The sequence below is a fragment of the Rattus norvegicus genome, chromosome 20 (genome assembly GCF_036323735.1).
Source record: "Rattus norvegicus strain BN/NHsdMcwi chromosome 20, GRCr8, whole genome shotgun sequence".
Classification (NCBI taxonomy): Eukaryota; Metazoa; Chordata; class Mammalia; order Rodentia; family Muridae; genus Rattus; species Rattus norvegicus.
Window position 1 is genome coordinate 40,091,264 of NC_086038.1, and position 26,802 is coordinate 40,118,065.

At 37.2% G+C, this 26,802-nt stretch overlaps 1 long non-coding RNA gene across 6 annotated transcripts in view; it reads left to right on the plus strand.

Moving 5' to 3' along the window:
• The window catches only part of LOC108349079 (uncharacterized), a 46,070-nt gene extending 29,710 nt beyond the window's left edge, over positions 1 to 16,360 (plus strand). For 5 of the 6 annotated variants that reach the window (XR_010060863.1, XR_005497560.2, XR_010060862.1 and 2 more), the window contains one exon: positions 4,321 to 4,674. This is a non-coding gene — a long non-coding RNA (uncharacterized LOC108349079). Of the gene's footprint in view, positions 1 to 4,320; positions 4,675 to 15,265 lie in introns of those variants that run through there. The other variant, XR_010060864.1, reaches the window with a different exon arrangement.
• Positions 16,361 to 26,802: the final 10,442 nt, after the last annotated feature.

Genomic DNA, 26,802 nt, shown 5'->3' on the forward strand with positions numbered 1-26,802 from the left:
GTAACAATGGGATGACTGACATAAAAATACAGGAAATGCTGTGATTGAATAAAGAGCATTCCCCAGCCCGAAGAAGAGCAATCCTCTCTGCCTGCAGAGGACCTAACACTAAGAACCTTCATTTATTTTGGAGCGAACTATAGCACCAAACCTTCTATGTACACTACCATTTTCCTATGTGCACTTATCCATGATGTCTATATCATAGATATAAACTAAAAATAAAGTAGAACTCTTAAAACAAGAGTTGAGTAAATGTTTCTTCTTTTCTTTCTGTCTCTTTCCGAACTTTTCTTTCTCTTTTCAACTCTTCATTGCAAGGAAGTGCTTTATGTGTTTCTATTGGCATAAGTAAATTGCCAGCACCACCAGTCTTGCTCTTTGAAGTCATCTCTAGGTAGAATAACAGATATTTGAAGGCTGTGAGATGGTGTCATTTGCTCTGATACCAGAGAGGACTGATGGGTGAATAGCACAGACAATATAAATATGCTGAACAGAGATGTTTCAAATACAGAAGGGACACGGTGAATGGAGAGAATTTCATCTCCTGCCTGAAATTGGGAGCAATTTAAAATGTATGAGTTGCATATTTGAAAGCTTACATTGAATATTTTCAGATCACAGCCGACATTGAGTCACTAGAACTATGGTTTGAAACTTGTGAGTATGTGATATATATATATATATATATATATATATATATATGTATTTAAAAAATAAGATTGATAATCATCATCATTCTTTCATCTACACAAAACATCTAGAGACCCCTGAGCAGATGACTGGAAAGATTTCAAATTCTTACTTTGGGAAGGGCACTGAGAAAAATGTTTGAGTTACAAAGAATTATACTCTTAATGTATTTGCAAGATTGCAGTTAGGAAAATATGTACCCCATCATGTAGGTTAGCATTCACATCCACTGATAAATGAGCAGGGAGCCAAGTTGTAGAACAGGAGAAATTTGGTGTCATGTTGACAAAAGTATCAGCCACCAGCTCGTGGTAGAATTGAGTTATAGGGTTTATTCCGCGGTGTAAATACTCCTACCATGCCTTATTTCAAGCTACTGTAATGTAAACTGATTTATAAAGGCTTGAAAATTCCCAGTTAACTACATTTATGCAGGATGGCTCTAGCATATCTGATGAGTCAGACATAGCACTGAGCAATTGTCGTGAAGAAAATGCCTTGTAAAGAAACATTGTTAGTTTGGGTGTTACGGGATAAATGGCTAGAGTTAATCATGGGGACAAAGATTTTCTAGTTGCTGGATGGAACTGGTCATGAGCCCAGAAATGGAAGTGAACTTGATCAGACAGAGCGAATGATCTGGCAAAGGAACTCTGACCTAAGATGCTGCCATACTCCAAATCCTGTCTGAAGTGGCAAAAAGAAGGTCCACAAATCAAAAGGTGTCAATGGCCCTCCGTTTCATAGCAGGATGGAATGTTATACTTCACAGGACTGTGCTCTTTCTATGGTGCATCCATCACACTCTGGATATTTTCACCTGGAAGTCACTAAGAGTCACAGAGAAACCATCTTTGTTGTTAGTGTACTGCTGTACCCAATGGGAGGCAACTGGTAATTTTCATCAGGTCAGAAGCCAGACTGCAAAGATGAACTCAGGAAATGTAGATTGAAATCTGAACCATGGAAACTAGTTTTTATGTCACCCAGCACAGCCACCCCAAGGAGCCTGCCTGGAGACATATTCGTCTGCAGGCTATTTATTCTTCAGGGGTGCTCTCAAAATTTTATCTGTCAGAGGAATGAAAAAAATGAAATCTAGGCAGGGAATGTAGGTGAGCTTGTGTGCAGTTACAACAAAGACTTCAGTCAGTTCTATGGCAACTCCAGAGGGATGACCTCAGAGATGACTCAAACTGAGGAGAGCATGGTTAGTTTTTATTCTGACACCAGGAGAATGAAATCAGATAAGATCTGCTCGGGGAAGGGAGTGTGTCCTTGGCAGTAATTTTTTTTCAGTCTCAGATAACCAGATAAAAATTCGTTGACAGTGTAGAATTCAGTACTCCATGCAGCTGGTGTGTGAATGCTGGAGTTTAAGAACAGGAATCCAAGTTGCACAACACAGCACGTTACTGTTATATCTGTTTTCTTTTTAATTTCTTAGCTTGCAAACAAAGGTTAATTGTGACTTTTCAGCCACATATATCATTCTACTTTGACTTTTCATTTTTTTTTCTTTCTTCTTTTTTCTTTTTTTTCTGAGGTAATGAGGTAAGGTCTTCTTAGAGACCAGGCTGGTCTTAAACTAGGAGATTCTCTTGCATCCATGCCCCATCCCAGGAGGGATGAGATTAAATATGTGCATGACCATACTTGGCTTATGTTTTGTTCCTATTTATTCATTTCCTTTCGATTGCAGAATGTAGAATAAGGTTTATAAATATGCATGCATATATGTGTGTTTATATACGTTTTGAAAGCCAGGAAAGAGGTCAGTGAGAGGTAAGAAAGAAGGCAGGACACAGGAGGAATAAACATGGATAGTGCAACACATATGGTAACAGTATATATTGTTTTCTTAAAATACAAATTGTAGAGTGGGTTGAAGCACAGTGGTGTGTGTATGAGGTCCTGTGTTTAACCCTTAGTACTAGTGTGTGTGTGTGTGTGTGTGTGTGCGTGTATGTGTGTGTGTGCAAGGAGAAAAGAAAGTTATTGTGAGATTCTTTTCACGGAAGACATTTCACCATTTCACCATATAGACTTTTTTTTACTACACATCACTTTCCCTGTCCCTCATTGCTCCGTCAAAGGGAATCATATCATGAGTCCCCTTTCCATCTGAAACATGACACTTAGAATATCAGTGTTGTATCGTTCATTTCCCAGAGTTGCACTGGTGGTTGTTGTTTCCACAGCCTGTTCACTAATAGTAACAAGACCATGTTTACATGACTTTAAGCACTGGGAACTGCTGAGGCCATCATAGATTCCTTCCTTCATTGAGTATCTAGAGTGGTACTCAAAGCAGCCAGGTGACCTAATATTCTTCCTGGAACATAAACTCATAACAGAGCACTCAGTTTAGCCTCTTCATTGAGCTTGGCCCTTCAGTCTCTGCTACAGTATCGACTTATCCAATGTTCACTACTCTTCCTTTTGTCTATTCTTGTCTGCGCTCAGTTTATTTTGGTTTGTTTTTGCTGCTCTGAAAGGGGTAAGAATGAGAGTTTCGCTCACCTTTGGGGAATCTATGGATACATTGCAGAGCAATAGTGTAAGAGCCATTTGGTCTGTAGGAGGAAAGTACATGGAAAGTTCTAGCTGGCTCCTTATACTGTGGTAAGACAGAGTGGAAACATGTCATGAAAAAAGGATCAAATAGCAAGTTCAAGTTTGGGATTATAATACTAGAATATTGGAGAGCCAAACAGTAAAGATGGAGAGAAAAGATATATATGCAGAATATGTATTGGGATGAGATTAAGGTTATGTGTTCTAAAATGTCCCAGTGTATTCTGTATGTGATATATAAAAGTTTAAACATGCATATACACCAGTATTAAATTCATGTGCAAAATACGTCAAGTAGTGTCTAATGCAGCTGTCAGGAGAGATTCACAGCCTACAAAGAGTAGATGTATAATTTTAGATTGTTTTCCTTAATATTTTGGGTAAGAGAACATTTTGTGTAATAGAGAATAAGGCATAAAATTGTTGTATTTTAAGGAAGTTGAATGTTAAAAATATGATCAGCTAGGAATGGGGGTGACTTAAATTAGCATTAGCTATATACATGAAGAAACCATAATAAATATATTCACTCAGGTATCTGCTGGATGATATTTTGAGTACATCCTTTTAACATCTGAGATATTTTAGTGGGCATGAGATTTGATATGGTATCCAAATCTCTTAACAGTTGTCACCATAGGTCAGTATGATGACTATAAATTTTGTTTAGATTAATCTGAAGTGTTATCAATTGTATGAGCAGCATAATCTGAATTGTGTAATAAATGTTACAAACTTGATTTCTAAGACTTGCTTCGTCATCAGAGATCAAAGAAATGCATTAGCCAGGCTTGGAACATTGTAGGCCAAGTCTTTCATGTTCATTTCAAAACAACTGAGTGAGAAAATATTTTAATGACATATTTACATATTATAAATGGTCTTCCTTATGGTAATACAGTTTTTCTTTGAAAAATGAATTTTCTGAAAAATGAAATATTTTTTCAATAACAGAGACAAAATCAATACAGTGTTATAAGATGACATGTGATTAAAGTTTTTATGGTAGATGGGATGACTTGATTTTATCTATCTGCATTTTCTTAGGTGATAATTTCTGTTGGATAGCTTTATGTCAACGTGACAGAAGCTAAAGTCATGCAAGAGGGGAGAACGTCAGTTAAGAAAATGCTTCCATGAGACTGGACTACAAGCGAGCACGTAGTTTGTGTTCTTAATGATTGATGGGAGAGGGCCCAATTCACTGTGGGTGGTACCATCCCTGGGCTTGTGGAGTTAAGCAAAGCCATGGCGGAGAAAATCAATAAGCATCACCTCTCTGTGGCCTCTGAATCAGCTCCCGACTTCAGATTCCTGACTTTCTTGAGTTCCTGCTCTGACTTCCTTTGATGACGAACAGCGCTGTGCAAATGTAAGCCAAATAAACTCTTTCCTTCCCAAGCAGCTGTGGTCATGGTTCTATATCATAGCAATAGTAACTACAACCAGGTCACAACTAAAATTTTTAAGAGGAGGTAAGAATTGTTGTGTATATACTCTTAGCTAGATTGAATAAAAAGGAGATGTGTAATAATATGGATTTCACTTTTTATTGTTGATTTTTGGTATGTTGAGACTGTGATCTGAGTTTCTTTTGCATCTCATACATAAAATTAAAAGGGAGCTGCTAACTTAAAAAATTACTTTATTTCATGTGTATGATTGTTGTGCCTACTTATATGCCTTTGAGCTTCCTGTGCGTGAGGTACCAGGGAAGGCCAGAGGAGAGCGTTCGATTGCAGGGCGCTGGAGCTGTGCACAGTTCTGAGATCCATGTAGGTGCCAGGGATCCTCTGGAAGAGCAGTAGCAAGCACTCAGCAGCCAGCCCATGGAAAGCTAGACTGTGATATGTATAATTCCTTCATATTGTAAAGTTACATTTTTTGATGAGAATTCTTAAGCACTGGATGGTTTTGCAGAAACATTACAAACTTTACAAAGAATACTCAGAACCTGTTAACATATCTTTTCTCATTTGACCCTCTCTTCCAATGTGCATGAATGTCCAGAAACATTTCTTAACTTGGATTACGGAAATCGTTTCCAGATTTTGAGATATCCTTCACACTATATGACTTAACACAATCACTTTCCTAGTTCTCATAGTTGTTTGTTATGGATCCTTCCTTTCAGAACTTTACTTGGTGTTTGATATCCCTTTTAATCACCTGGATTAATACTCAGTTTCTCTGTTTACATGTTGCTTCTCACTTTGGGGCTGTCAGTTCCTACAAAAATAGGGTTGTATGGATGTTTGGAAGCTTCCACTGAATATCTATCTATCTATCTATCTATCTATCTATCTATCTATCTATCTATCTATCTATCTCTATCTATCTACTTATTACCTACTATCTATTCTTTCAACTGATTCTCCAAAACAATGTTAATATTAATGACTTTTTTTCAGAATAGCAAACTTTCACTGTTTACTTAAAAGTGTAGGATAAATAATAAAATCAACATTAGAAACTATCTTGGATTTATCACTGTTGTGAAATTTTCACAGTTAATTTGATTGCATCCCTATTCCTTGATAATTGGTTAAAATTTTTATGTCACCATTAATGTAGCATTAACATTGCAAAGTGGTAAAATATGCTCTTGGTCTGGGGTTACACAGTATTATTAATACTCTCTAAAGACAATCTAAATGAATTATGTTTTTTGACATTCCTAGTACATTTTGCTCAATTTCCATTTCTGGTTTCTTCAGGGATTTTTTTTATCAAAATAGGTAGTTAAATCTTTTTTTGTTTCCTGAAGGTTCTTTTTGAAAAAGATATAAATTTAAATGCCTTTGCCATCAAAATAAGCCACAAAATTAGAAATTAATAAGGATATTATTTAGAAATCTTGTATTCTAACTCTTATATTCTGGTACACTTGCATTTTATTTTTCAAAATCCTTGGCCAAATAGTTCTTGAAATAAGATACCCCACCCAATATTGGTTTCAACCTTTTGTTAATGAAGTTGTGTGTAGAATGAGATAATGAGACAGGACACTGTGAGCAGAAGCCCCCCTTCGGTCTTCAGAGCCATCCAGATTCCAATTAGAAAGCCTGAGTAATCTGTTTTGTGTTCTGATAACTCTCGTTGAATTATTATTTAATTAATTAAGATCAGATATTCACATCGTGTGTTTAATGAACAAATGCACAGTGAGGAAGTCACTATGTTTTATAGACCATGTATCATAATGAAATTTAGCAAATTTTGACAGTGAATAAAAATAGCTTCCATTATTTGGTGGTGTGAAGTAGTAAATGGAGTTTTGTATTTTCATTGGACAGTATTGCGTATGAAACAAGTTATAAAATATATGGATTTATTTTATAAAACATTAGCTTTTTATTCTTTAACTATGCTTATAACTATTTACTTCTCTTGCCAAGATTAGCCTTTTTAAGTGACTACAATATATATATATGTCTTTAAGTTTATTTTTCTTGGATATTTTATGTATTTATGTTTCAAATGTTATCCTCTTCCTCCCTCCCATACCTCCTCCCACTGCTTTTATGAGAATGCTCCCACTTCTACCTTAACTCCCTGGCATTCACCTACATTGGGGAAATGAGCCTTCACAGGACCATGGGCTTTTCCTTCTATTGATGCTGGACAATGCCATCCGCTACTACTTATGTGGCTGGAGTCATGGGTCCCTCTATATATACTCATTAGTTGGTGGTTTAGTCCCTGGGAGCTCTGGTAGGGCCTGGTTGATTGATAGTATTGTTCTTCCTATGGTGTTGCAAACCCCTGCAGCTCCTTCAGTCTTTTCTCTAACTCCTCCATTGTAGTCCTTTGTTCAGTTCAATGGCTAGCTACAAGCATCCTCATCTGTATCAGTAGGGCTCTGGCAGAACCTCTCAGGGGATACCCATAGCTGGCTCCTGTCAGCAAGCACTTCTGGCATCAGCAATAGTGACTGGGTTTGGTGACTGCATATGGGATGGATCCCCTAGTGGGCAGTCTCTGAATAACCCTTTCTTCAGTCCCTGCTCTACTCATTGTCCCTGTATTTTCTACTGTGAGTATTTTGTTCTCCCTTCTACAAAGGAATGAAACATCCACGTTTTGTTCTTACTTCTTCTTGAGCTTCATATGATCTGTGAACTTTTCTTAAGATATTCCAATCTTTGGGGTTAATATCTACTTATCAGTGAGTGCATACCATGTGTGTTCTTTTGTGACTGGGTTACCTCACTCAGGATGATATTTTCTCATTCTGTCCATTTACCTAAGAAGATGTTGTTTTTAATAGCTGAGCATTACTCCACTGTGTAAATGTACCACATATTCTGTACCCATTGTTCTGTTGAAGGACATCTGGGTTCTTTTCAGCTTCTGGCTATTATAAATAAGGCTGCTATGAACATAATGGAGCATGTGTCCATTATGTTAGAGCATCTTTTGAGTGTATGCCCAGAAACGGTATAGATGGATCCTCCAAGTGGATCAAAGACCTCCACATAAAACCAGATATATTGAGACTAATAGAAATGAAAGTAAGGAAGAGCCTTGAATATATGGGTAAAGGGGAAATTTTCCTGAACAGAACACCAATGGCTTATGCTCTAAGATTAAAAATTGGCAAATGAAACCTCATAAAATAGCAAAGCTTCTATAAGGGAAAGTACACTGTCATTAGGACAAATGGCAACCAACAGATTGGGAAGAGCTCTTTACCAATCCTACATCTGACAGAGGGATAGTATCCAAAATATACATGGAACTCAAGAAGTTAGACTGCAGAGAATCAAATAATCCTATTAAAAATGTGGTGCAGAGCCAAACAAAGAATTCTCAACTGAGGAATATCAAATGGCCAAGAAGCACCTAAAGAAATGTTCAACATTCTTAGTTATCAGGAAAATGCAAATTAAAACATCCCTGAGATTCTGAGATTCCACCTCATACCATTCAGAATGGTTATGATCAAAAACTCCGGTGACAACAGATGCTGGCAAGTGGAGAAAGAAGAACACTCCTCCATTGTTGTTCGCATTGCAATCTGGCACAACCACTCTGGAAATCAGTCCGGCATTTCCTCAGAAAACTGGACACAGTAAAGATAGTTTTATTAAAGTAGTGCATACTTTTTTATTTTAGAATAATAGATTTCATTATTTTTTAAAAACATAAAATTAAGCTGCTTTGCTGTTGAAGAATATCAATAACTCTCCTGGACTATGATGACTGAGAAGCTCATATATCATCCTCCTAAATACATCCAAGTTGTAGCATCCCCCAGTGTTGTTCAGAGTAGAAGTGATTATGTGCTCTTGGTCTTGGGTTTCCTTTCAGCTCTACTCATTGAGGAAACACTGAACAATCATGTCTTTTTTTTCAAAGCAAAGTATCCCAAATGACTCTTGGCTTCAGGTAGTGTGCACTTTCCTCGTCACCACCTTGTTCATACTCCTGACTCTGATTTTGTTTTCTAAGATGCTGCTTTGAATCCACTTGCTGAGACTGCCAACACCGGTTACTATCTATAGTCATTTGTTGAGATGGTATATCCACAATTAATGAATCATGAGCAAGAGATTCCCATGGTTACTGAGAACTTGTGCCAGGTTTACCAAAGTTATAAGTGAAGCTTCCTGAGCAAGTCAATCATGATCATGTCAGCTTCACTGTATACATTGAAAGCTATGTTGACACCCCAATGGCTCCTTTCTCAAGTTCCATTGCAGACTATGTTTTGTGGATCTGTACACATCTTTCTAGTATTGAGTAGGCTAAGACAGCGCACATGATGCCATTCATTAATGTATCCAATCCTGTTCTCGAACTCTGTTGTATGTTTGTTGTTGTTGTATGGGAGGAATAGTTTCACTTTGTTTTCCAATTTTTTTCCCTAAGTATTCAACAGACATGTGGAGATGCTAGGATCACTCACATTTGAAGGTCATGTCTACAGGCTTTATGGTTTATATTCTAACACAACAGAGTAAGACATTGTCACTTTATCATTATTTGACTCCATATCTGTAATCTTCATGGTCCATCCCAGAAATATTGTATCAATTTCTAATATTGTTAGTCTACTGACACACTACATCAATGATCTTGACTTGGAGTCCTTTGGATTAGGTTAAAGGTTTCTTACTGATCAGATCCTAGACCACCTTCAAGATGATCCCTTTAGTACCCTGTGTTGCAAAGGCCAAGAACTGACTCAGGCTTCAGTATAAAGTCTCCCAGTTTCTTTAAAGGGATGCTTTCTGAATTCTACTTGCTACCCGGTAATTCAGCAACATCAGCATGTTCATTGGTTGTAGGAGAGTGTTGTAAGAGGAGATAAATTGTTTACCAGCAGCAAAGGAATTTCCCTGGGAGGCCCCAAGGACCAAGTATAAAAGGGAAGGTTTGCTATGGATTGATTTTTTTTTTAGATTAAAGCTTCCTTCTTGACATTAATTAGACATTCTTCAATCCTTTTTTCCTCCTTTCTTTATCTGTAACAATATAAGCAGCATATTTCTTGCTACCAGTATCTGACAAACATGAAAATTCTTCATGGTCATGCATATTTTGAGTTCTTATCACATTTCAAATGTTTGTAGATTGCTAAGGCTAAGGAATCATTAAATAAAAGGAGGCAGACCTCACTGTCAAGGAGCTGATATACAGTTTAATATTTGCTTAGTTATGAAAATACTCATTCTTATGCTTTAAGATGAAACATGCTCTTCTATCTCTAGCACCAATAGATATGTCACAAGGGCAAGAGTCTTTGTTTTCTATTGCTTGACTTACCTTAAATGTCTAGAACAGTGCTCAGAATACATTAGCATCTTGATGACTTTTTGTTGAAAGAGAACAATTTACAAAAATACTTTTGGTTAAAGGTCTTTCATATACTAAGCATTCTATGGACCACATAAATGTTACCAGATGGTATGGGAAAAGTTACACTTTCTAAATTTTTCTGCTTTAACTCACATATGCCAAACCTTCCGATACTTTCCCAACTCATGAAGTTTGACATTCTTGAGCGTATGGTCTAGTGTTTTTCAACTCTCTTTTCTACAATTACCATATATGTTGGACAGTCTTCCTTTTGTTGCTCAGCTCAATTCAGGGGCATCCTCTGTCAATGAGACTGCTGAAATATGTTCATTATTAAAATAAATATGGAGACATGAGCAGTTTCTGTCAGGTATGTTGCTCCCTAGAATTTCAGAGATCAGTGACCATTTGTGTCACACTTCACCACAAGAACACCAAAGTGACCAAAAGATGCTAGTCTTGCGTCATATTTCAGATCCTCCTCCAGGGACGCAGCTGCAGTTTTCATCTGCATTGCTCTTTTCAGAGAGCTCCAGAATAAGGTCAGAAGGCACAGGTCAGCCTTGTTGCCTACATACATGCTTTTTTCTTCCTTTTGTGTGTAAAATGGAAGCCAGATATGCTGGATGAAAGATCTCCTCAGCTGGAGTCCCGACTCTAGAATCAACTTGATGGCATCATGAGAGCAAGGAATTTGCCCAACAGTATAAAACTAGAATATTATAGAGGACATTATTGTTTCTACTATAAGGTAAGCAATTTCTACTCTAAATTATCATAATCTTGTCATCTCAAAATCATTCTTCCTAATGTCAAGAGCCAGGCATTCATGACTTTAAATAAGAAAAGCATCACCTGTAAATGTGGAGGATGCACACATTTCTGTGTAGCTTCCTGCTGAATCTTACTTTATAACAATTCAGACTGAATAAGATGGATATAAAAATAATAGATATGTACTATATACATGACATTCTTTTTCTTTTTATTTTTTAGTTGGATTTTTTTTATTTACATTTCAAATGTTATTCCCTTTCCCACCCTCCCTGCCTTCTTCTATGAGGGTGTTTCCCAACCTAACCACCCACCCCTTTCTGTATACACGACATTCTGACAATGAGAGTAGAACATTATTTTCTTAAGTAATCAGGGATACTTTTTTTTGAAAGAGAATGTCCTGATTACACTTCGGTTGCTGTGACAAATATTCTTACCAAAATAAACTGAAGGGTGAAATGGGTTTACTCAGCTTTCAATTCTAGGCAACAGGTCATCAGAGTGGGAGAGTCATAGTGGTGGAACATGAAGCAGGACTCCATGTCACATGACAGTCAAGAGCAGAGATAAATAAGTGCATGTGTGCATACCACTGGGTTTCTTCTCAGTCAGCTTCCTCCAGTTATGTAATGCTCAGAACTCTCTGACCAGAGAATGCTGCTCCTTACAGTGAAGTCCTCAATTAACAATCATGGCAGCCCCCCTAGACATGCCCACAAGCCAATCTGATCTGCTTGATACCTTAATTGAGACTTCTTTCTCAAGTGATTTAAGATTCCATGACATTAAAACTAACCAGAAGAAAACTTCTAAATTTCAAATTTCAGGTACAGCTGAACATGCTTTTATGAATGTTTGTATGAAACTCCTCTGATCCTAAAAGCTCATATAATTTTTCTTTTAAAAAAAACTACGGGGCTGGGGATTTAGCTCAGTGGTAGAGCGGTTACCTAGGAAGCGCAAGGCCCTGGGTTCGGTCCCCAGCTCCGAAAAAAAAGAACAAAAAAAAAAAAAAAACAAAACAAACAAACAAAAAAACTACATGTCAGTCAGATCAATGCAGCTTGCCACAAAGGAACTTATATGTTAAGCTTCTGTTTCTTATTTTAGTTAACTCAATATTTTGTTTGTACATAGACATTTTACAATTTAAAATAAATATCATAGAGTATATTATAATTATAGCTTTCCTTCCCCAACTCCTTTCAGCTTCTCTCTGCTTTCCCACCCATGCAAATTAAACTTTTTGTTAAATGAAGTCCTCATGGGGTTGAATATTTAGAATCAGGGAGCTACTAAGAACATTTTCTTAAAAGGTGAAAAGAATAAAGTGATATGGGCTGAAGGCCAACAATGGTTGCAGTAAAAACCCAATAAAAGTCATTTCAATGAGGAACAGATCTGGACCACGCAGACACTGAATCCAAATCAAGTATAACGAAACAGGAAATTCCTCAAATCGGAGTCAAAATATGCTGGAGTCATCAACAGAGTTCAGCGGTGAGTTTCATCATTATTTACACCGCATTGAAACACTGCACTTTCTTACTCTGATGTACAGATGTTGTGGAGAGCAGTGTCTTGGTCTGGGTATCTATCCCTCTGATTTACGTTGTTGCGTTGTATGAATAGGCTTAGAGAAGAGCAATGTAGGCTCCAATAGTGGATAAATGTTGGGGGAGGATAAGGCTAGGGCTGGGACCAAGACGTTAGATCAGTGGGAAAATGATGGCAGGGAATCTAAGTCCACAGGTTATGGAGGCTAGAATAGAATGTAAACAGAACACCTCAGGGGAAATCAGGGTCCTGCAAAAGACTTCTGCAATGGTTAGAAGAATCCTGTGTATTACATGACTTATCTAGAATGATTTATGTAACTCTAAATCATAATTACTCTTTTATAACTAGGTTAGAAATGATAAATACCTGTCCCCTTTTCTGTTGTCCTTCTGCTTTGGCCTTCTAATTCTTTTCAAAAAATTACCGCACTTGAAAACTTGCCTTAATTACAATTATCTTGGTCAATGTCGATGTAGTTTTAGGGAACAAAGTGTCTTTTCCCTTGAATTAATGTAATTACTGCCTCCAGTTTGACAGGAAAGAATTTTGTTTGGAACAAACTTCTATCTGAGCATTGCATTCTGTGTATGTATATCTTTCTACTCTTTTCCCTAAGGCTTTGAAACAATTTTTCTTGTCTCTGCCCTCTATACATACCTCTGTCCTCTGGCATCAAAATATTTTCTGAAAAAAAAAAAAGGAAAATATTTTCTGCATAAGTGTCTTTCCTTTTTACCAAATTTTTGTTTCTCAAAATATATTTCTGGTTTTGTTTATTGTATTTGTACATCACGGACAGCGGGCTGTTCAAGGTAGGGGGCACCACTTACACATACCTGGAGAAGCAAATACTGCGCAAGTCTGTCAGCCCTGTGCCCTGTGCTTTATAATAGAAAATGCAACACGGTGATGAGAACTGAAACAACCTTTGAACTCAAGCATGTTTTACTACAATCCCGTATTTTATTTTCTTCTTAACTCCTTATGTTCCAGCAAAATCTCTTCTTGACAAAAAGGAACGCATACTGAGGTCAAGGGAGTGACGCCCTATTAGTAGAGAGGGAAAATCCTCGGATGTAAAAGACCTCAAATAGAAGATCAATAGGCTGTGAAGGCAATTATCGAATCCATCTGGGTCACCCTCATTTTTATGGTGGAAAGAACTGGCTTTATTCAATTCCGTCATAAAACCAATGGGTTATTAGCAAGAAAACAGGCAAGCAGTTCCTCCACTCTAGCTACTGTTAGGGACAATCATGGTATTAAGTTCATGGATACTGGAGAGATTAATAGACTTTTCAGGGAGTTTTATGGACAATTATATGTGAGTGATAACCGTAATATGTGTTCAGGGAAAAGCCCATATATCTGCATTTCCTTAAATGTGAACAAATTTGGAAGGAAAAAGAGAGTTTCTTGAATAAATCTATTCTTCCTCCTTAAAACTGCCAAATCCCTAAAAAAAAGATAAAGCAAGGTCAGTATGCAGTCAGACCCATTAATGCGCAGCCTGCAAGCTTTCATTAATCATTTGGAGATTGTAAGTTAATAAGATTGTTTTATCTCAGAAGCTCCTGAAATGGAGTTTGCTTGACGTGTTTTATTAAATGCTTTTTTACGCCATCTTCATACCCCAGTCAGGTATTTATTAATTTTTCACCTGTTACATCACATATTTCTGTACAGTTCTTTGAAGTCTTGTAAGTATTCTATGGTGACTTTTTGTTGATGCCTGTCTTGTCCTGTTAGCAGTGGAAGATTTCCATCTTTCTTTCTTATTCTAGCATTTCTTTCTACTGTACATCATCTCTGTTGTTCTGTCCCATGACATTGTCTGGCAGAGGCAGGCTGAAGAGTGTTCTCTGAAGGTACCTGCTTCCCAGCCATTCTTCACTTAAAATTACGTTAAAGGAGTCTTAGACCATGGCATGTTCTGAAAATTAATGAACTCAGAAGTGGTTTTGTATAGTGACAAAATAATGTTTTTTGTTACTTTGATAACTCTATAAGAAGTGAATATAGTCAAGTTGTCAGGCAGTATATTGGTTGAACTGTGAGTAGCTTTTCTAACGGTTGACTTCCCCACAGCCATTTTAGGGCATGGTTCAGTCACTTTCACATCCAAAATATTCAGTTTAATGTTGTCATGATTAATTGCTATTTTTTAGTATATAGTATCAACTTTTACTGAACATAATATTTAGGGCTATAAAATAAGAATACTCTCTAAGGAAATTCCCTGAAATAATTTGGAAATATGAATTGTATTTGAAGTAATAGAATGCCCAAAGAAAGACATGTCTAAGAATCAGATGTTGTATTTGAAATAAGTAGATATTTTTGTATATGTTTTTTACATTAATTAACCAAGTGTGCATGTGTGGGTATGAGCTTCTTTGCTTGCATGGGTGGAGGTCAGAGGAGAACTGGTAGGGCTTAGTTTTCTCCTTTCAGCCTGTGGGTTTCTAGCTTTAAGCTCAGGCTGGCAAGATTGGTGTAAATCAGGACCCTTACCCACTGTGATGCCTTGCCAGGGAAATGAGGGTAGTTCTTCTGGAGAGTGTGCAGGCTGCCACTCTATTTCAGACTACCACAATATGGTACAAGAGTCCTAAAATAAAGGTTATTTTAAAACTTGGTCGACACAGGACCTTTAAGACTGCAAAGTGTTGTTACATTTATTGACATTGATTTTAGTAAGAATAGTAACTATTTCTTTGATTCTTTCTTTTGTATACTGCCATATAAATCTTAATAAAATACTTTATACCCAGGGCTTAGTGCACAATATATAGGAAAACACTTCTCAAGGCTTCCTTTCTTGTTTAAGTTTCTTTTTTTGATTTTCCAGATGCTGCACATTTTCTTCATACCACAAAGCTATTTATGATTTCAAACAACATTCTGTCTTGGGAATTTTTCCCCTGATGGCTAAGTGTTTTTGCATCTTAAGTTTTTACTCACTTCAGCCTTACAAAGGAGGGAGACTTAGTTGTGTAGTCTCCCTTTCCTTTTCCCACCTCTCTCTTTCGAGTGGTCAACAAAAGCTGGCTTCTCCCTCAGAACACTGAGCACTCTACAGCAAGCATTTATCTACTATCTATTGGTTCTTCCCAAATTCAGCAGCAGCAGCAACAGCAGCAGCAGCAGCAGCAGCAGCAGCAGCAGCAGCAGCAGCAGCAACAGCAACAACAACAGCAACAACAACAGCAACAACAACAACAACAACAACAACAACAACAACAACAACAGAACATTCACTCTGTATGAGCAAAACCACGTTTAATCCCAGGAGCAGAGAGGAAGAGGCCATGGAACTTTGCATTGAGAGCATCAGCTTCATTAGCAAAGGAAGCCTCTATGTCAGGCTTTGTGTCAGCCCTGCTGAGAGATTGCACCTCTCTAGTCTCTTACTCACTTGACAACAATCTGCTGAGGCTTCACATTGTATTTGAAATTGGAATGTCATGCTTCCTCCTTTCTGAACTGTTCTAACTCCTTACTTTATTTATCTGGAGCTGGACCTTCCCCACTCCAAATGCCCCAGTGCTCCCTAACTTAGATGTCAGGATGAAGGTCACCAAGCAGCCATCACTGAAAACCAACACGTCCCAGTGTGAACTACTGCTCTTTTCTCTAGTGAGGCGGTGTGCATTTTTGCATTCCCTAATCCTGTCTAAACTGGCCCATGGCGAGCCTCAGATGATGCATTACTAACGCTCCTTAGTATTTCTTTGTACTGCAGGCAATTCTGCTTCCTCTCTGATGACCTAGAACAACAGCCATCCCTTTCATTGAGCCATTCTACTCCTCACATCACTCTCATACAAAATCCGTGCAATTCTTCTACTTGGAAGAAGCCCTATTTTCTCCAACATTACATTTCTAGCTCTGATATTTATGCACGGTTTTATCTAAGAAATAAAGTTGGCATACTTACAATCTATTCTAGGGCTATATTTATTAGGATTTAAAACAAACCTTTAGAATAAAATTTTCTTTTCAATGTTTTCTAAACAAAATGATAATGGAATTAGAGTGATCCCTATACAATTATTTTTTCTTTTTTTTTACTTTTTTCTTTTATTGGATATTTTTATTTACATTTCAAATGTTATCCCATTTCCCGGTTTCTCCTCCAGAAACCTGCTATCTCCCCTTGCTTCTATGAGGTGCTCCCCTACCCACACACGCCTGCCCACCTCCCCGCCCTGACATTCCCCATACAGGGGCATAAAGCTTTTACAGGACTAAGAGCCTCTCCTCTCATTGATGTCCAACAGATAAGGCTATTCTCTGCTACATATGTGGCTGGAGCCATAGGTCCATCCCTTTGTGCTCTTGGGATAGTAGTTTAGTCCATGGGAGTTCTGGAATGTCTGGTTGGTTGATATTGTTGTTCTTCCTATGGAATTGCAAACCCCTTCAGCTCCTTTAGTCCTTTCTCAGACTCCTCCATTGGGGACCCCAATTGGGGACCCGTTACTCAGTTCAAATGGTTGGCTGCAAGCATCCGCCTCTGTTTGTCAGGCTCTGGCAGAACTTCTCAGGAGAAAGCTATATCAGGCTCCTGTCAGAAAACATTTCTTGGCACTCTGCAATATTGTCTAGATTTGTTGGCTGTTATTTATATGGGCTAGATCCCCAGATGGGGCAGACTCTGAATGGCCATTCCTTCAGCCTCTGCTCCTAACTTTGTCCCCATATCTCCTCCTATGAATATATTTTGTTCCCCCTTTTAAGAAGGACAGAAGCATCCACACATTGGTCCTCCTTCTTGAGCTTCATGTGGTCTGTGGATTGTATCTTGGGTAATTTGATCTTTGGGCTAATATCCATTTATCAGTGAGCACATACCATGTGTGTTTTTTTGTGATTGGGTTACCTCACTCAGGATAGTATTTTCTAGTTTCATCTATTTGTCTATGAATTTCATGAAGGCATTGTTTTTTATAGCTAAGTAGTACCCCATTGTGTACATGTAACACATTCTCTGTATCCATTCCTTTCTTGAAGGGCATCTGGTCTCTTTCCAGCATTTGGCTATTATAAATAAGGCGGCTTATTTATAATACATAATGGAGCATGTATCCTTGTTTTATGTTGGAACATCATTTGAGTATATGCCCAGCAGTGGTATAACTGGATCTTCACGTAGTACTATGTCCAATATTTTGAGGAACCTCTAGACTGATTTTCAGAGTGGTTGTACCAGCTTATAATCTTACTAACAATAGAGGAATGATTCTCTTTCTCCCCATCCTTGCCAATATCTGCTGTCACCTGAGTTTTTGATCTTAGCCATTCTGGCTGGTGTGAAGTGGAATCTCAGGTTTGTTTTGATTTGCATTTCCCTGTTGACTAAGGATGTTGAACATTTCTTTAGGTACTTCTCAGCCATTCAATATTCCTCAACTGAGAATTCCTTTTTTTTTAGCCATGTACCGTATTTTTTGTGGGGTTATTTGGCTCTCTGGAGTCTAACTTCTTGAGTTCTTGTATATATTGGATATTAGCCCTCTATCAGATGTAGGGTTGATAAAGATATTTTCCCAATCTGTTGGTTGCTGTTTTGTCCTAATGAAAGTGTCCTTTGCCTTATAGAAACTTTTCAATTTTATGAGATCCCATTTGTTGATTCTTGATCTTAAAACACAAATCATTGGTGTTCTGTTCAGGAAAACTTCCCCTGTGCCCATGTGTTCGAAGTTCCTCCCCACTTTCTCTTCTATTAGTTTGAGTGTATCTGGTTTGATGTGGAGGTCCTTGATCCACTTGGACTTGAGCTTTGTACAGGATGTAAGAATAGATTGATTTGCATTCTTCTACATGTTAACTTCCAGTTGAACCAACACCATTTGTTGAAAATGCTGTCTCTTTTTTTTTAAATGGATGACTTTAGCTCCTTTGTCAAAGATCAAATGACCATAGGTGTGTAGGTTCATTACTGTGTCTTCAATTAATTCACTATATAAAGAAACTAAAAAAAATCCCACATAATCATCTCATTAGATGCTGAGAAAGCATTTGACACAATTCAGCACCCCTTCATAGTAAAAGTCTTGGAAATATTAAGAATACATGGCTCATACCTAAATATAGTAAAAACAGTATACTGCAAACTCATAGCCAACATCAAACTAAATGGAAAGAAACTTCAAGCAATCCCACTAAAATCAGGGACTAGACAAGGCTACCCATTTTCTCCCTACCTATTCAACATAGTACTAGAATCCTAGTCCAAGCAATTACAAAACAAAGGGAGATCAAAGATATGCAAATTGGAAATGAAAAAGTCAAAATATCACTATTTACAGATGACATGATAGTATACTTAAATGACCTCAAAATTCCACCAGAGAACTTCTACAGCTGATAAATAACTTCAGCAAAGTGATTGGATATAAAATTAACTCAAACAGATCAGTAGCCTTCCTCTACTCAAAGGAAAAACAGGCTGAGAAAGAAATTAGGGAAACAATACCCTTCACAATAATTACAAATATATAAAATACCTCTTCTCTAAACAAAGAAGTGAAAGATCTGTATGATAAGAACTTCTGAAGAAAGAAAGAAGGTGAAGAAGATCTCAGAAGATGGAAAGATCTCCCATGCTCATGGATTGGCAGGATTAATATAGTTAAAATGGCCATCTTGCCAAAAGTGATCTACAGTGTCAATGCAATCTCCATCAAAATTCCTACTTAATTCTTTATAGAGATAGAAAGAGTAATTTGCAAATTCACTTGGAATAATAAAAAACCCAGGATAGCGATAGCTGTCCTCAATAATAAAAGAACTTCTGGGGTTAATCACCATGCCTAACCTCAAGCTATATTACAGAGTAATATTGCTAAAAACTATATGCTATTGGTACAGAGACAGGCAGGTAGAACACTGGAAAATTAATTTTTCTTAACAATACAAATAAAGTCTTTTTAGGCTTTTAGATCTTTTCTAATCAACTGCATTGTGACTAATTGATTTAGGGACCTCCTTATAAGTATCTAAATTTCAAATTTTAAGAACATATTAATTTCTTATTTTATCTCAAAGCTTCCCAGAGAAATAAAAGCCTTGAATAGAAAGTGTTAACTTTACCATTCTAAGGGGCCATAAATTATGCGACCTATAGTAGCTACTTCAGATACTTAACCAAATTTCAATGCTGGCACAGATTTGGGGTCAGCATCTTGCAGAAGACATCAGGAAACTCAGCAAAAGTCTCTGGGAAATCAGATGTAGGATGTTGCAGGACTCACCTGGACACACTGCCCAAGAGGCTGTAATTATCAGGGGAGGTCAAGGCAGGCAATTTTTGGTCTGGGGTGGGAAGCAAGTTTAAAAGGGAGGGGAATATTTTGAGAGCTTAGTTATTTGGCCAGCTTCAGAAAGCAGAAAAGAAAGATACAAAAGAGACAGAAGCATATGTGTATTGAATATTACATCAATCTTCATTGATATATAAAATATAATTTTTGTTTCAGTTAAAATAAAAAAATGTAAAAGAAAATGAGACACTGGCCTGGCCACCTTATGGAGCTCAACATTTGGTGAAATCATGACAGAGTAAATGGAAAGAGACAGTGTGAGGGCAAAGTGAAAGCTCGTGTGTCAGAAGCCCCCTTTTGTGTCAGGAGTGCCGGTGCAGCTGTAGTCTTCACAGAGTGGAATAATATAAATAGATCTTGCGAGGATGTTTTCTTGTTCTGAAGCTCTTTAAGAGTTTCCAATAAAACAAACTCAATAAATACCACACAGAAGGTACTAAGCAATGTCTTCCGGAAGTTTGGTGAGAATTTCCTTTGATGGCAGCCAGGAAAAGGAAATATAAATTCTTACATTTCGATGAGTCAAGAGTTGAGAAAATTTGGGGTATATGGAGCCTGAACCAGTCAACTCCTGACACCATGTAACACTTCCAGTATAGGGATTAAGACACCAACCCAATCACAAAATCTTTGAGGTACAATTTGTCCTGCCTAAAATATTTGCTGGTGTGAAGGTTACTGAGAAATTGTGGAAGTGGACAAACAATGACTAGTTCAGCTGGAGACTCATGCCAGAAGAGGAAACCTATGCCTGACATTGCATAGCCCAGAGACCTAGGATGAAACCAAACATGAATGGCAAAAAAAAAGTCAATGAAATTATTCCTCATGATATTCTGCTATACCTCTAGACCAGAGCCTAACATAACCATCATTAAGTCAGTAAATAAGTAAACATTAGGAAAATAATTGGAAAAATGCAATTTACGCTTTCAAATATTGAGCATATCATTTCCATGCATGAATAACTGCTAAGCAAAATGGTGTTTCAAAATATACTCTAATTGACTTTTTGAGCATTTAATACAACTTACCTTGCTCACATTCCCCGCCCCTCTCCTTCCCCCATATTTATCCCCACATCCACAAATAAATACAGATATTACCTCTCATCAAAAAAAGCTTTGATATGCAGTAGTCTGGGTCCAGAAGAGAGATCTACAACTGCTCAAATGCAAAGAACATCTGACTGTGTGGTTCCTGTTCACAGTGATCTTTAATCAAGCTTAGTGTTTGTCAGAGATATAGTATAACAGATTTTATATGTTAGAAAAACTCAAATCTTTTGACATTATTTATGATTATTGTACTGAGTAAATATGACTCAGTAAGTTTATTTTATAAACTTGATTGGGAGTTTGGCTTTTGATAAACAACTTGCTCAGATGGATTAGCTGTAGATCTTCCCTTCCTTGTCTTCTACAATTAGAAAGAACATGGTATGTGGAGCAATTTTTATATAGTCCCATCTGACTCCTGAAAGCCAAAATGAGCCCTATAAGTTTGAAATGAAAAAAAAAAAACTAGAAAACCATAACAGCATTCCTAATTGTTATATATCATTTTATGCTTCTGAAGGAACTTTAATTTATAAAGATAGATTTAGCTCCCATAGTAAATCATTAAGGTTAAATGCACTTCACTTTTTCTGAGGGTCAAGTTAATCAGAGATTGGTAGATTGGGTAGCCGAAAGTATGGAGAAAAATTTATCTCTCAAACCATCTCTAGATCTTGGTTAAGAACCTGACTTTATTCACTGCATTATAATTCAGTTTAAATCCACCCATCCATCCACAAAGCCATTTAACCTTCATGAATTTCTCCAACTATCTATCCTTTCAGTGTGTATTCATAAAAGATGGGTGATTAGAAGGTAATCTGTCATGTTCTGCAAACACAAAGAAGACTCAACATTGTCTAGACTCTAGAGAATGGTGAGAGGAAATGATACAGGTATACGATTTAAATAACTTATGCACTATTTGTGGTAAGTTTATGGCAATAACAGAGTTTGTTTCTTTTTTCTTTTTTCTTTTTTTCTTTTTATTTGGTTCTTTTTTTTTCGGAGCTGGGGACCAAACCCAGGGCCTTGTGCTTCCTAGGCAAGCGCTCTACTACTGAGCTAAATCCCCAACCCCGAGTTTGTTTCTTTTACTCTTGTCAATTATTCATTTTACTGCCCCACTACATGAAAATGCTGAAACTCTCCGTTCCACATCACTTATTCCTTAGTTGTCTATGAGGCTTCTTTCATCTAAGACATGCAGAAAGTGCATATGTCTTGCAAAATGGTTTCTCAAATGTAGTCAGGTATAGACGAAATTTTCTTTGCTGCCTATCCACAAGCAACTTCTTGTTGACTGAGCTTGCTAATTTACAATGGAATAATCATAATTTCTTAGGAGAGGTGACCAACAGACACTACCTAAGTGCCTAGTGGATATTCTGCCACTTCTCTGTCAGCTGGCACATTGTTCCCTGCTGCTAGTAACAGCCAGTGTTCATTGGGCAGAGAACTCTGAGGCTCCTCATGCTGTTTCTGAGTCCTGTGATTTCTTGTATTAGCTCCTGTAACTGGCAGAATCAGCATTTTCCCTAAAGGCAGAGAGTCCAGGTCATCTTCTGTTTTTCAGAAGCTATTGACTCAGGTCAGAACACAGAGTCATGATGACATTTGCAGATGTGCATGAATGTTGTCTTGGTACACTCTTGTAGTTGCAAGTAACCCAGTGGATATAAAAGCTATAACGGAGTGTATTTAGTCAAATAAGAAAAGTAAAATCTGTATTGTTTAAGAATATTTTAATTGTATTTATTAATAGTATTTATTTAGTCTCTCTCTCCCCCACCACCCTTTCTCTCTCTCTCTCTCTCTCTCTCTCTCTCTCTCTCTCTCTCTCTCTCTCTCTCTCTCTCTCTCTCTGTGTGTGTGTGTGTGTGTGTGTGTGTGTGTGTGTGTGTGTGTGTGTAGGTCAGAGGTTTGTAAGGGAAGACAGCCATCTTTGAGTTTGGTACAGGACACACCCAGACACCAAAACCTCAGAACAAAGGAGTTTTATTACCTCAGAGGAGTAAGCAATGGGGGCAGCTGCAAAGGCAGACAGAAAGCAGCAATAGCAAGCGGCAAGCATGTGTGTTTTGCAGGAGTAGATTTTTAGGAGAAAAGGGCGGAGTAATTTGATAAATCCTGATTCACCATATTAACCAAATAAAGAATTTTGATTGCTGTACCTTGGTGTTTAGTCTTGGGCATGAGTCAGTAGCAAAATAAGGGAATGGACCTTGGGGACTAGCTTTAGGAACGTCACCCAATGGTTTTTAGTAAAGAAGAGGAAAGACATGTCTAGTGAGCCATGCTCCAGCTCACTAGAGCCCTTCAAATACAACTTGCAGGAATCAGGGATCGTTTCTCTTCATGTATGTTTGAGGGATCAAACCCAGATTATTAGTTTTGGTGGCAAGTACCTTTTCCTTCTGAGCCATTTTGCTACTATCTGTAATTTGTACTCTACAATTTATTTAGCAACACACACACACACACACACACACACACAGACACACACACACATACACATTTCAACAAGGTTTCTAAGTATTTCACTAAATGATAATTGTGATGAATCTAATTCTAAAGAACTTAAAAACATAGCCACTGAAGTGCCTGTCTGTGGCAGTATTAATCTTATACTGTGTTATATCTGTAACAAAATTTAGAGAGAACAGTGATAAACTACTACATGCTAAATGCTGAGTCAACTGAGCTAATGAAAACATGGCCTTTTTAGAGGTCTGGTGGGGTAGGGACATCCTTATGGAAACTGGGGTGCAGGGAGAAATAGTTGGAGGGTGGACTGGGAGGGGAATAAAATCTGAAGTGTCAAAATAAAATAAATATAAATGAACTGATTTTGTTTAAAAAAAAGAATTAATTTTACCTCTAATTTTGTTTCATTTTTTGTTTCTTTTTTCATTGCATATTTTCTTTACTTACATTTCAGATGTTATCCATTTCCTGATTTCCCCTTTGGTATCCCCCTATCCCTTTCCCCCCTCACGCTTCCTCTATGAGAGTGTTCCCCCACCCACCCACCCACTCCCTCCATGCCTTGGCATTCCCCTACACTCGGGCATTGAGCCTTCACAGAGCCAAGGGCCTCTCCTCTCATTGAGAGGTCTTCCTCTGCTACATATGTGGCTGCCACCATGGGTTCCTACATGGTTTTCTTTGGTTGGTGATTTAGTCTCTGCGAGTTCTGGGGAGTCTGTCCGGTTGATATTTTTGTTCTTTCTATGGGGTTGAAAACCCTTTCAGCTCCTTCAGTCCTTTTCCTAAAACCTTCATTGGGTGCCTTGTTTCCATACCAATGGTTGGTTGAAAGCATCTGACAGTATTTGTCAGGCTCTGGCAAAGCCTTTCAGGAGACAACTGGATCAGGCTCCAGTCAGCATGCAATTCTTGGCATCCATATTTAAAAGGTAAAACATAGATTAAAAGCTGAAAGTCAAACATTTTAATGTCACATGTAAATATTATTATATCTGTCTGTATTACTCAGCTTTTTGTCACTATAATGAAATATGAGAGACTACTCAAAAATGAGATCAAACACATCTAACTGTTGATATATGGGTTCAATGGCATTTTGTCTGTAATCTCTGTGAGGGCAATGCAGGACGGTGAGTAGCAGTGATGGGTATGTCAGGGCACAGATTTCCACAACTTGACTCAGAAATGTGAGTATCAGAATTTATTTTGTGGCCTTATTTTAATAGCTACAAAAACTCCTTTCTAGGTCTCATTTATTAAAGGGTCCAGAGTACTTCCTAATATCACTGCCATTCAGAATAAGTATTCACTGATACTCACTGCTTGAGAACACTCAGCAATGTGGTAATCACATAAGTAGGCTCTTTTAGCATGGCCTTACTGTTTAGAGCATTAGAAGAGCACAGATCATTTCATTATATGAGGAGGCTCACTTGTAAGTCTAATCTGTAAAATGTGAATCTGAAGTATGAGTTTTCTATAAAACTCACTGAAGACAATCATGATCTGTCAAATAAAAGGCTAAGCCAACTAATATAATACTGATGATTATTGACTATTATTTCTTGAAATGCTAACAAATATCACAAATATAATAATTATTTCATTATATAGTCATACTAAAATGACGTTAATATGAAGGAAGAAATCTTATTTTCTTTTTTTTGTATTACTGATAAATAAAATTAGCTTTGAAATGCTTCAGTATAATTAGCCTTCACTTTCAATAAGCATATTTTGAAGTTTGAGTTTTGTAGGGTACTATGTGCTTATGTAAAATTTACCATATTTCTATTAAGAAATGGAATGAATTAATAAGAAAAAGAATACTTCAGCAGTTACCTAAAGAACTTCTCTAGAAATAATTCATGCATCCTTATTAAGAAAGTCTTGCTGTGAGAATTTGCAAGAGATGAAGTAAATCCTGTTTATTGATGTGTCAAAATGTACTAAATTAAATATTCTGTCCAGTACATTATAATTTGAATGTTGGTGGTACTGAGTATTATTGTGTACTGAGGTATGATGTACACCAACAAGAAAATTATTCCAAGATTTAAAACTCTGAAATAAACTTTAGTGGTGCAGGAACATTAGAAAACCGTAGTTCTTGCTTTATGAAGGTTGTTATTAGAGTCTGGATTCACTTGTCAATCTTCCAGGTTGGTATTTTAAGTGATCTTCATACGTCATTATTGGAGGAAGGTGAAATGCTTCTTCATGCACATATGAGATTGAGGAGAAAACATTTGCAACTAAAAGGGAAAAACTCAGTTTCCACAGGCTGTGATGACATTCTATAATGAACAGGAACTTTCACCATTACGATGCATGATCTAATGTTACAGACCTAGTAAAAGTTAAACCTCACAAATCAAAGCTTGAGTTTCAAATTAACAAGACACTGCATGCAATATTATGAGTCTGAATCTTTTTGTTTTGCTCAAATGTAACAAGGAAAACAGTGAACATAAGGCAGAGAAAAACCAATGAGGCTCTACACAAAGAGCTACAGTGATCCAGTGACAGCCAGTGAAAACATACACAGAAATAACATTTTATGGGCCCATTAGGTTATATTTAAGGATGTATATACACATAGAAATACAATTATTTATGAGATAACAACTGATAAAAAAGGGAAAGGAATGAAAAAAGGAAAAAATTTGAAGGAGAGCTGTAAAGGGTAGAGGGGAGAGTTTGGAGGGTTTGGAAAAACAAAATGGAAAGGAGACATATTGCTATTATATTACAAACTCAAATAATAAATGAAACTATGTAAACAAATTAAAAATGTAACTCAGATGATTATTTCACAGATTAAATCATCGGAACAGGTTACAAGTGAATGATCGATATAAGAGTTTTTAAAAGACAAAAAAATGAATAACCCGACTCTCATGTATGGCACTGAAACTTCTTTGTAATATTTTATTTACACATGTGTATGAACCTTATTTCTCTAGCAACTAAAAGAAATTATTGGACGATGAATCAGGGGCTCATCCGAGGATTTTTCTCCCCCTGCCTGTTAGTTGCCTGTTGTTCTTTGTGTAGGGGTGGGGCCACGAAAATTTTCCCCTTTCCATCAATGTCTATTAATATTATCATTGCTGTGGCCAGCTAAACCATACAAATGCAAAAAACAGAAAATGGACCTAGGTTGCGCATATATATATGAAAGAAAGAGGGTATTAACTTGAAAGTCGCGAGACATGGAAAGGGTTAGAGGGAGGGTATTTAGGAGGGCCTGAAGGAGGTAAAGCAAAGGGGAAGTTATGTAATTTCCTTTCTGTTAAAAATATTTTACAAAGAAATTATAGAGCTCCTTCATGTGCTTAGAGGGAAGTCCTTTCTGATTAGGTCAGTGGATTTCATCTGCACCCTTGTTACTTTCCTCTCCTTTTTTTTTGTAAGACTTTTTCTGTGTGTTTCATATATACTCATGCTGTGTGCTTGTGTTCCAGTATAATATATCGTTTTATGTATTTTGAATACTAATTTATTTA